This window comes from Strix uralensis, chromosome 38, assembly GCF_047716275.1.
Source record: "Strix uralensis isolate ZFMK-TIS-50842 chromosome 38, bStrUra1, whole genome shotgun sequence".
NCBI classification, from domain to species: Eukaryota; Metazoa; Chordata; class Aves; order Strigiformes; family Strigidae; genus Strix; species Strix uralensis.
The window spans coordinates 1617800-1630541 of NC_134009.1; positions in this window are offsets into that span (position 1 = coordinate 1617800).

A 12742-nucleotide genomic window follows, 5' to 3' on the forward strand; every position below is an offset into this window, starting at 1 on the left:
CCAGGGAAGGTTTAGACTGGATATGAGGAAGCATTTCTTTCCAGAACAGGTTGTTAGGCGTTGGAATGGGCTGCCCAGGGAGGTGGTGGAGTCCCCATCCCTGGAGGTGTTTAAGAGTAGGGTTGACCTAGCACTTAGGGATATGCTGTAGTTGGGAACTGTCAGTGTTGGGTCAATGGTTGGACTGGATGATCTTCAAGGTCGTTTCCAAACTAGATGATTCTGTGATTCCGTGATTCTGTGAGGAGCTGTGTCTCAGTGCCGACCACTTCTGAGGCAGCTCAAATTCCTTCGTACGCTGCCAGTATCTCCTTCTCAGTCAGTGTATAGTTAACTTTGGTGCCTTTGTATCCCCGGCTCCAAAAGCCTAGAGGTCGGCCTCGGGATTCCCCAGGTGCTCTCTGCCAAAGGCTCCAGGAAGGGCCATTCTCCCCAGCTGCTGTGTAGGGCATGTTCTTAATCTCCTGCCCTGCCCGGACTGACCCGAGGGCCACTGCCTGGGTAATCTCCTGCTTAATTTGTTCAAAGGCTTGTTGTTGCTCAGGGCCCTATTAAAAATCATTCTGCTTGCGGGTTACGTGGTAGAGAGGGCTCACAATCAGGCTGTAGTTTGGGATGTGCATCCTCCAGAACCCCACAGCGCCCAGGAAAGACTGAGTCTCCTTTTTAGTGTTTGGTGGGGCCATGGCTGTTATCTTGTTTATCACCTCCATTGGGATGTGGCGATGCCCATCTTGCCATTTTATTCCTAGGAACTGAATCTCCCTTCCAGGCCCCTTAACTTTCTGTCACTTGATGGCAAAACCAGCCTTCAGGAGGATTTCAATTACCTTCTTTCCTTTCTCAAAGACTTCCTCAGCTGTGTCCCCCCATACAATGATATCATCAATGAACTGCAGGTGTTCTGGAGCCCCACCTTTCTCCAGGGCAGTATGGACAGTCTATGGCAAATGGTGGAGCTGTGGTTCCACCCCTGGAGCAATCGATTCCAGGTGTACTGGATACCCCTCCAAGTGAATGCAAACTGTGGTCTGCACTCTGGTGCTATTGGAATGGAGAAGAACGCGTTAGCGATGTCAGTTGTGGCGTACCACTTGGCTGCCTTCGACTCCAGCTCCTACTGGAGCTCTAGCATGTCCGGCACTGCAGCACTCATCGCTGGCGTAACTTCATTCAGGCCACGGTAGCCCACGGTCAGTCTCCATTCGCCATTAGGCTTTCTCACTGGCCATATAGGGCTGTTGAAAGGTGAAGGAGTCTTGCTGATCACCTTCTGGCTTTCTAGTCGACGGATCAGCTGATGGATGGGGACCAGGGAATCTCGGTTGGTACGGTACTGCTGCCAGTGCACCGTCTTGGTGTCAATTGGCACTCGCTGCTCTTCAACCTTTAAGCAACCCCACCACCGAGGGGTCCTCTGAGAGGCCGGGTAAGGTGGACAATTGCTCAACCTCCTCCAGGGCAGCTATACCAAAGGCCCACCGGTACGCTTTTGGGTCTTTAAAGTACCCTCTCCTGAGGTAGTCTATACCTAGGATGCACGGGGCATCTGGGCCAGTTAGAATCGGGTGCTTATGCCAGTCCTTCCCAGTTAAGCTTACTTCAGCTTCTAATAGGGTCAGCTGTTGGGATCCCCCTGTCACTCCGGAGATGCAGATGGGTTCAAGCCCACTGTGGCTTGATGGCATCAGGGTGCACTGTGCGCCAGTGTCTACCAAGGCCTTATATTCTTGTGGGTCTGATGTGCCAGGCCATCGGATCCACACCTTGCAGTAAATCCGATTATCCCTTTCCTCCACCTGGCTGGAGGCAGGGCCCCTCTAATCCTGCTCACCATCACTCACTTGATCTAAGAGTGACTCCTGCAAGAATGACTTCCTGGTCCCCTCAAGAGGGTCAAGCATAACGTTGGCCATTCTATTCTGTCTGGGGGATTTCCAACTGGACACTGGAGCTGCGTCTCTCTTGGAAGACTCCCCTTTCATGGTGGTCTTCCCTTTCAGCTGCTGTACTCGTGCAGCTAGGGCAGAAGTGGGCTGTCCATGCCACCTCCTCATGTTTTCCCCATGGTCGTGGAGGAAGAACCACAGGGTGCCCCGTGGTGTGTACCTTCCACTGCCCTTCTCTTGGGTGGGGAAGTGCCTGCTTCTAATGGCTGAGACATCGGCCCGTGCAGGTGGAATGTAGGACGTGTCCTCTTCCAATTTCTGGAGCCTCTGTGACAGTTCCTCCACAGCTGAAACCCAGGCATGTTGGGAGGAAGGGACATTTCCCTCATATTGCCGGAGCTGGCCAATCACTTCGTCCACTGTTTGAGTCTGGGTGTCTCGCCACCAGGACGCTACTGCTAATGCTTTGGAATGTGCCTCTGGTCCACTTTGCAGCAACTTCCACCACATCGACTGTGTGCAAGGGGCCTGATGTGGATCCATTGGTGACAGCTCATCATTCCGATCACCATAGACCATGTCAAACACAGCCAGTTCCTGAGGTTCTGAATGCCTTTCTCCATGTTGGTCCACTTGCCTAACCGACATAGAGCATCATCCTTGTAGGGGTACCTCTCCCTCACACTGAGCAGGAGACGCCTCCAAAGGCTGAGGGTATGAGCCTGTTTCCGTATTGCCTTGTCAATACCAGCCTGCTTGGCTGAGGATCCCAGCTGCTTGGCCTCTCTCCCCTCCAATTCCAAACCACCAGCTCCACTATCCCAGCATCGGAACAGCCAGGTGCAAATTTGCTCGCCTGGAAGGCAGCCGAAATCCTTCCGCTTATCTCGCAACTCACAGAGGGATAGAGATCGGATGATTAGCTCCGGCTCTTCCTCCTATTCTCGTGATGGGCCTGGTTCATCATCACCCTGTACACTGCGAGGCGATTTTTTTGGTATATTTCGTTTTCTGTATCGGGGCGACTGATACTGGTACTGCTTGTCCCTCTGGCCCAGCTGCTGTACCAGTAAGTTCACTCTCAGATCCTACAGCCCTCTCTCCCCCTTGAGGGCAGTGAATAGTGTTAAGGACGATGTGGTAAACATGGGCAAGCCCTCAGCACATCGCAGCGAGTTGTGTCTCCCAGGGCTTTTCAGATTGGCAACACACCTTTTCCAAACACTGCACGTTTATCAGGACTCTGCATTTGTTCAGGAGTGAAATCCCAAAACGTTGGGGGTGACCACTGACTCAGGCACTTGCCCATCTTTTCCCACACACCTTGCCATTTATAACTATCTGCCCTCGGGGCAGGTTTCCGCGTGGTGCTATTGTTGGAGAAGTACCGCATGGCCCAAAACAAGATCTGGCAGACATTCAGAAAGCACAGTGCCGCAAGCACACTGGCCTGGATGCTCCAGGGATAGCTGAAACTCTCAAAAACCGAGAGGATCTCTTCCCCTGGCTCACCCACAGAGGGGGTGAGACCCCTAACAAAAGCCCAGGCAGAAAACAGGTACCCGTTCACCCCCACAAGCAGAGATACAAGCACATTATAAGCAGTCAGTAGCCAGTACAGCAAAATAAAACCCTTGACACATTTTCCACCTACAACAAACGCCAGCACTAGGAGCAAACAGTGGATATAAGGATTAATCCAGCCCCACCACGCAAGCAAATTGGCCAGCATTGCAAACGTTCCTTATCAAACAATACAAATAAAAACAGAAAAATTGCACCTAACACACCTTCTCCTTTTGTTCTTATTTCAGCCCTCTCGTGCCCCACGTTGGGTGCCAAAAGTTGTGGTGGTTTAGGCCCTGCTGGGGTCTGAGACCACGCGGCCACTGCCCCCCCCCACAAATGGAGTGAAATACAAAGCCCCGGGGCTGAGATAAGGAGAGGTTTAATACAACAGTGCAACAGCAACAAAACAAACAGCAACAACAACAATAACAATAACAGTAATAACAATGAACAGAGCAAGAAATATACCGATACAGCAGTGAGAGAGAGAGATCGCACTACACACGCGTTCCCCGATTCTCCCGCGCTCCCGCGCTTGGGCGCCAGGAGGTGACGTCAGCATGGTATTGAATAACCCGGCTAGAGCTTCCCCCCACTGCTGGGGAAACTTAACCCTATCCTAACTGAACCAGGACAGTGACCTTGCTCATAAATCCACTCGATAACCAGGGAAACTCCCTTAGCTTCTCCCTTGAGCCCTGGCCAGGCTCTGGGGGAAGCTAATGTGAGATGGAAAACAGATATTTCCGCTCAAAACAAAGGTGCCACCTATTCTGGCTTACTGATTTTTAGGTATATAAGGCTGGACCCACTCACAGCGACTTTGGAAGCCTCACCTACAGGTGCACGCACCGCGTAGGATTTCCCACTTGCCGGGACAGGCTCAACAAATCCTCGCTGTAACCGGGGCTGCCCAGCGCCTGCGGGTCTGGATGATGGGAACGGGTGTGAGTGGTGATGGATCTTCCTTAATCACTATTCTCTCTCTCAGGTAGTAATGATGTGAAGCATTACCCTGTATTTTCCTATTTGTTTAAGTGCACTATTCTGTCTTTTCTTACTCTATGTTTTCTGTATTATTCTGTTATATTATTTAGGTATTTCTAGTAAAATACACCTACTCTTTTCACTCTGGTGTCAGAGTTTAATTGATATCCCTAATCTGCAAAACAGCTGGGCACTCCTGAAGCCTCCCAAGTGGTCAGTGAGTCACTTTGTACAATGGCGTGTGGGTAATTCCTTCTTCTGCAAGAGAGGGCAAATTGCAACACTCCCTTTTTCCTGAAGTACTGAAGAAATGCCATCCGATATTCTGTATATTTCTGTCACGCCCTCCCTTTCCCTTCCTGCTTTTTTCAGTCTTCTTTTTTCCCTTAGAAGCTTCTTTCTCCTCCTAATTTCTATCACTGTTTCCAGCATCTTTCTCACATTTTGCTACATCCATTAAAAAAACCCCCCAAATGTTAAGTGAATCCAGTATCCAAGCAATATTTACCGTACTGCTTGCCATCGTAGTCTATTCCACTTACAATTTTTCCTCGTTAGTCAGCCACTACTTTGCAATGAACAAAGGTTTTCAGCACCTGCCCTTGAGTGCTACCCACAGCTTTCTTGATGTGATTGTACTTCTTTCTACTATTCGTCACTTGGCACAACTCAGCAGTTTCTGATCTTTCTCCCAAGGCCTGTTTCTCATCAAAGCCTTGCTGCTTCTCAGGGGCTGTGCAGGGCTGACAGGCCCGATGTCAACTTGCCTCTCTCCCACAAATGTCCACGTCAGTGACTGTTCTCTTAGCACATAACAGATGTTTCTGTGAAATCTTAATTAAGCAGTCAGATTCTCTTTTCTATTTTTCACAGAAGGACGGTGTTCCATGTAACATACAATAAAATCCTCTACTGGAGGAAGGTGCTTTTCTTTATCATCTAGCTGAGATTTATTTCCTTGCAGCCTCCTAGCCCGAGGAAAATGATCATCTCCAGGTCACGCAATCCAATTCAAAAATGCCTTCTCATGTTTTGAAACTGTGCATGAGAAACGGTTCTCGTGTTCATTAGAAGTATTGCAGATGGAGCTGGAACGATAATGTTTTTAAGGGCTTCATAGAAAGAGATCTTTTAGCAGTTCAGAAGCTTCCCTTTCCAAAATGTCTGTACCAGGTTATCTCATATCCTGAAGCAGTGGAGCACCGTTTCCCCCTAAGCTGCTGCCTCTTCCTACCACTGTGCCCATTTGGAGCTCCTTAAGAGTATTCGTCGACTTACGAGGCACGACCAGAGAGCACTAAAAAACCCATCCTGGGTTTCAACGGAAAGTTTCCATCAACATATTCTTTCTATTCTGGAGCCTTCCTGAACAACCCAACAGTACGAAGAGACTGAAGTTTCTGCTGGACTGCTGCAAATCTCATTGTCTTTTCGTCAGAATCAAGTTTCTTACCACATTTTCCGACTTTTGTCTTTCCTTTCCTCTACCATCCAGAGCCATCTGAAAACCACGGATGATCCTTTCAAGTCAGGATCCAGCTTGCTCACCCCTGGTACAGAGTTGCATTTTCTTTTTAGTTAGGTTAGATTAACTAAAGAATATGTTTAGTACTTCAGATCCTGCATCCTATTGAAGGTTAAGATGCTATAGTTGATGCCATAACTGAAAATACTCCTATTCTACTCCCTTGTTTAACAGCACGGAAATCCTGCTCCGAGATGAATGTGGTATATACCTGGCCACTCAAAGGTCATGTTTTTGTGTACAGTTGTGTGCAACACTAAGCACATGTCTTTTTTTTTTTTTCCCCTAGGTTTACCCTAATTTGCAAAAGAAGAGAGTTGTGCTTCCCTTGAATTGGGTATATTCACACAAAGAGCAGAAGGAATTTTCCGCCTAAAAGGTACTACAGTCTGAAAAAAGCCCCAGGGGCAATTAAGAAAACCCCTTTTCAGGCAAGAACCTGCTGAATGAGTCCTACAGGAACATGCATAACAAAGTTGAAAAAAGAAAAAGAGAAAATAAAAATCGTTTAGGAAAGTACAATGCCTAGACTTCAGGTGAGCAGGGTTGGGCTTAGGCAGGGGGAGCAGGCAGGTGGGATCCATGGCAGGCCGCTCTGGAAGGTGCAGGAGCTGAGGAGAGCTGGCAGACCATTAAGGAGAGCATCCTCCAGGCAGAAGAAGGGTCCAGCCTGCTGGGAAGGCAGACAAGCAGGTCTGTTAGGGCTTGGCTAAAAGGGACATCGTGGCAGAACTGCAGCGCAAACATGCAGCACACGGGGGTGGGAGCAGGGACGGAGTGCAAAGGAGGAACTATTGCAGATTGCGCTGCGGACCCGTGCTGGGGCAGCAGCCACCAAAGGCCACCTGCACACCAGGAGAGGGAGCCCCTCTTGCTCCCGGGGAGGAAGCTGGGCACTCCTGAAGCTTCCCAAGTGGTCAGTGAGTCACTTTGTACAACAGCGTGGAGGTAATTCCGTCCTCTGCAAGAGAGGGCAATTTGCAACACTCCCTTTTTCCTGAAGTACTGAAGAAATGCCATCCGATATTCTGTATATTTCTGTCACGCCCTCCCATTCCTCTCCTGCTTTTTTCAGTCTTCTTTTTTCCCTTAGAAGCTTCTTTCTCCTCCTAATTTCTGTCACTGTTTCCAGCATCTTTCTCACATTTTGCTACATCCACTTAAAAAAGCCCCAAATGTTAAGTGAATCCAGTATCCAAGCAATATTTACCGTACTGCTTGCCATCGTAGTCTATTCCACTTACAATTTTTCCTCGTTAGTCAGCCACTACTTTGCAATGAACAAAGGTTTTCAGCACCTGCCCTTGAGTGCTACCCACAGCTTTCTTGATGTGATTGTATTTCTTTCTACTATTCGTCACTGAACGTCTCATTGTAGTGCATATTACATTGCACTAAGTTCACCAGTGCTGCATTAAGCCGGTAATGGAGTTGTCCAGGGACCATACTATGAACTCTGTCTTGGCTTTGTCTTGTCCTGGACCACCTAAAGAACGTACAGAAGTTCCCATCTTACTGATTGCTGCTTTTTGTTGTGTGTTGTTCGGGGTGGGGGTGGGGTGGGGGGAGTGTTACCAGTTGAAATAGAAGTCATTTGCCTTCCTGCCTCATTTCATGTCTCTTTGAATCTATAAAAGCACTTTGCGCCTCATCTGTAACTATATGTCGTTAAAGAGCCTTTTGTGGTGGACTTTGCCAGAAGCTTTGGAATCTGCAAATAACCGTGCCAGCTTGTTCCCCTTCTCCCCGCCGTTGTTGTGATTACAGTAATAAGTTACCAGTGAATTCCTGCTGAAGAACACCCAAGTGCACGTGGCTTGAATGACCACTTTTGAAGGACATGAGGAGTCAGTCAATTATTTCAGAGAAAACTTTCAGTTTCAGCCAATCCTGAGGGTTTCCTGAATTCCATTTGAATTTTCTGAATAGTTTCAGCTGACAAGAAAAAATGGAATGGACTTTTTCTCCTTCCCAATTATCTGGTGGAATGACAAAGAGCCTTTAATCTTTGGTTTGCAGAGACCCCAGCAGTACGGTGTCCCGATCCAATATCGGGGTGGGTTCTTAAACGATCCCAAGAGCGAGATTAAGACACAAACGAGGTCAGATGCCGTACAACCTTGTGAACTTTATTTTCTATAACAACTGATAACAGCGACAGGACAGAGAGAAAAATAAAAAGTCAGAATCCCTAAGCAAGAAAACAGTAGACATGCGAGTAATTACCGCCACCACCAGGGATCCTGCGATGTTCCGTAGGCTCGGCCTCAGTGCAGGTGATGGTGCTCCAAGCTCCAAGCTCCGCTGAGGTCCCAGCTCCAAGAAAGAAGCATCACAAGTGTCAAAAAAGTGCCCCAAGAGAGGAGTACACAGTCCTTTTATTGTCCCAGTCCCCACTATTTCTTCGAAGAGTCCGCCCATTTCCACGGAGCTCATTGTAATATGTGCCGCCCCGTGGTCCTCCATGCGTGCATGCCCAGGTGTTCATGGTGGTCGTGCTGGCGGGGGGTCGACCTGCGGTGCCTTCAGCCTTTGTACGTCTTCCTCGCCCCGATTTCCTTTTCACCCAGCTCGCGTGCAGGTACAGCTTGTCAGGCACTGCCAAGGCTGTCGTTGTTCTAGCCTTGAGGGGATGTCGTGGTTTCGTCTGGGACTCTGCGTCTCCTCGAAAGCGTACTCCTTCAGAGCAACAGGATGCTGGGGCCAGGAAGTGGTGGTCGCGAAACAGCAGTGTTGAGACAAACAAAGTCTAACATAGTTCCTTACACCACCCCGTGGCTCAACATTGCTGTCTTCGTGGTGGCATTAAAGATCACAGTACAGAGAGAGGGAGAGAGAAAGACCAGAAAAAGCGCAAAATACAATAACAAACAAGATTTTCGGCAAATTTTTCATCAATAACAAATATGAACATCTTTAACTAACAAACATATAACCTTAAACATCTTTAACAAATATATCATGCTCAAAACTAACTTTATAAAACCAAAACATCTTATAAACCAATTTTAAGGCTCCGACGAATCAACAGAAGAACACGACGGCAGTTTACATGATTGACATTCACAGGGACAAAAAAGATGTATTATAAGAACAAATAAGAGAATGATTATCAAGGCTAAGGCTGTAAAGTGAATTGAAATTATTACTAACATATTCCCGCGATTCTTAGCAAAATACCACAAAGTGTCTGAGGCCCTGGCAGTCCATGGGGTCTGCTGGAGTTGGGGTCAGCATGTACGGCGGGAAAATCCCTTTCCATGCCCCCTTATCCTAAAGCGCATGCGTCCTTTGGGCCTAGGAAATTCTGTTCCAAATTTAAACAAAGGTAAATAAACAACACTATCCATAACAACGTTAACAATATTCTAAACAAACATATAAAAATGTAACAGGAACACTATCAACTAACAGTTTTTTAACTAAACAAAGTTAAACAAGATATGCCCCAGACCGGGCCGAGGAATGTGGTCTCGGTCTTTGGGGACGGGGAGGGGAAGGAGGTGGTTGTTTACATGAACAGGTACAACTACAAGACGGTTTACATGGACACTTACAGGACGAACACATACATACCACAAGAGAAAATATAGCAAGAGCTAACAAAGCAACAGCCACAAAATTCAGTATTAAAAGGGTATACATTCTGGTTGTTGTCGCAGACTGCGGAGCTGAAGGTAGATGGTGGTCTGACTCGCCTGAGTCGGGGATCCGCCAAAATGGATGCCCCCCAGCCCAGAGCGCATGTGCTGTTGAGGCCTTGGTATTTCCATTTCGCCTTCATGGGTAGCTCCCTGCTATGCTTATCCCCAGTGAGGTGATCAAAGCCTGGGGATAAAGCCCATTCACAAACAGTCTCCCCGACTCGTACTCCTCTCTCTTTTGTCCAGTTAAGGCACTAAATTCTTTTTCCAGGAAAATGGAGTTGCCAGGGATCAGCATCCTCAGTCCAGAATCTCGTCCCATTATGGACTGTATTGAAATTGCTGACCCACCATTCTCGGTTAACACTTAGAGAGCCGGAGCTTCGTCCGGAACCAAGGGAGAGGAGAACGGTCGCCCAAAGCAGTTTCGATGATGGTACACAACACATCCTACAAATATTAACAAGGCAATTGACATCAATACTATACAAAGAGTCAAAATCCACATGAGGATCCCCCGTCGTGACTCAGGATAACCTTCTTTCAGGGGGTTTTACCTGCAAGAGAAAAGGGAAGAAAAATATTCTCGGTTTGTTTTGAGAACCGGAAGTGAGTTATAATCAGAAAGATGGAATAATCCATCTTGTATTAATTTTGTGCTCCTTTCTATGAGCATCTTTGGCCTTCCAGGTGTACTTATTAAGAGGTGTGTCCAACACCAGTGGCACTTTGCCCAATGTAGGAAGTGTGACCAAGACAGAAAATGAGATGGATTGCTGGGGGTAGAGGTGTACCACCTGCGAGCTGTCCTCCAGGCCGGGCAGGAGGCGACTGACCCCGCCACCCTCCTCGAGGACCTGGAGACCTTGTGCAGCGACATCCGCCAGTTCTGCACAAGTCGTTCTAATTTTTGGGTCAGGAGTCTGTCCATCAAGTCACGGGGAACGCCTTTCTGAAGCCCTAGTTGCCACAGTCCCTGTCGAGTTAGAGGCCTCTCTCTCCCAGAATTCTGACATCGGGGTGATCCCAAGCCTTGGCCCTTCCTCATGGATGATTGTCGCCCACTAATTTGCTCTGCAGCCCGTGGGACCACTTCTAATTCTGCTCGTCTCACACCCCGGGAATCTACTTTGGCACTTGGGATTGGAGTAGGTCCATATTGTCAGGCATCATTAATTAATTCCCTAGCAACTTCTTCCCATGTCCATGCTTTGTGCTCCTCTCTGCTGGGTCCAGGTGTTAATGTTCCTTACAATGATGCCAATGCTCTCTGACTTGAAGAAGTTTCAGCTATCTCCTTTTGCAATTGAATCCCCATAGTCTTTAACGAATTGGGGAGTCCCCTTACCAGAGGGGTCATTTGAACAGGATCTACTTGCAGTGTCATGGGTGATTCATAATAAGGCTTTAATTCTCGGTCCTACATCATCTGCAAACATGCAGCCTTTTGCACACTCTCCATGAGTTGGTCTACTGTTCCCTGTATGATTACAGGTTCTCCTCTCTCTCGGGGATCTATTCCCCCTGCCCAGTAGGCAGTTCTTTGAGTTAGGGACCATGGAGCCCTTCTGTCTCCAGCTGTTAAGAAAACATTGGGACCCCAATAGACCCAAGCTTCCTTTTCTGATAACATAATCTGATCTCCTCCAGTTAATGACACTAGTCTAGTCTGGTCATTTCTCTACTTCCTCCTTGCTGCGTGCCTGGGCTGCAGCATCCTCATTTCTCCCTCCTGTAAGACAGGGAAAATAAAAGCGTTATTCAGAATGCAGGGGAAATACTTTTCTTCTGCTTTCTGAAGAATCAGGAAGAATTTCCCAAAATTATCTCATGGTTGCTGCATTACATATGCAATGAAGTCTGCAGTTTCATGTAGTACCTCTTCAAAACTTGTGATATTTTTTGCAAAAATGTGATTCTGCAAAGCTGGAAATAGGTATGTTTTACCACGATGCTTAAACCCACTGTTTTATAGGATGTGTTTGTTAATTTCAAACATTCCCCAGACATCATACACATCTGAATATATTCAATTTGCATTGGGAAATAGGAACTAGGGAGTGAACTTGCCTGTGAACTTTAAATTGAAGGCTATGACAGGAAAGAACTCACGTTTGATTGTAAACACTGCACAAGACTGGAAAAAACCTTTCTGAAAGAGTGAGTTTTGAAGAAAAGATGAGAATATCATTCCATTTCATATTTGTCACAAATGTTGGGAGTTTCTAATCTCTTGTTTTCTGTGGGAAAGAGGTTTCTCTGTAACTGCCAGTTAAAAGGTCAGTTTTAGTCCAAATCTTGAGATGGAAAAAGAGGATAAATATTGAAAAAGGCATCAGACATGTAATCTAACCAAGTTACTGTCACAAACAGTACTTCACCTAAGTTATCACTTTAAGGAGGATGCTTTTTTTCTGAATAGAAACAGAAAGATCTTTGATGATAAGAACCTAATCAAAAATAACTGATATCACTTTTTCATAGTGAAACGCATCAATGAGTCTTGCCTTCCCAGAAGTTGATGTGGGGAAAGCATAAATATAAATAATAAAAGCCCAAGCAGATGTTCAAAGCATCTAGAAGGAGCAATGGGAATTTATAAAGAAATGCAGTTTTAGTACAAGTGCTCTGCTCTTACCATCATTTAAGTACGTTAGTGCAGAATGTATTTATTAAAGACAAAGATTTTCAGAAAAGGAAAGCCTTTTCTGCAGACGTGATTAAGGAAATTCTTGAAGTAATTCTCAGTAGTGCAAACAAAACAACTGGAATGATGCTGCAGCTTTTACTTACCAAAAAAGAGTAGTAAAGGTCCACATGTGAAACCTGTGGGAAGAAATAAGGAACAGAAATGAAACGGAGAGTTAGAGTGGAAATTCTATATGTGTATTTTTCAATTCAGTTCTGGGGAGCTGTGAACACCTCTGCGTGCTTAGCTTTGTCCAAGAGAGCGATTCCGTTGTAAAACCACAGAGCACAGGCGCAGTCCTGCACTGCTGAAGCGTGGGGAATTCTGCCCTCGGTTTGAGCAGACGTGGTAAGCTGAAGCTGGATCTCTTCAGCAGCCACCCCGTCGTCAAGCTCTGCAGGCACACAGTGACCCTCAGCCCAGGGCGATGGCTTGGCTG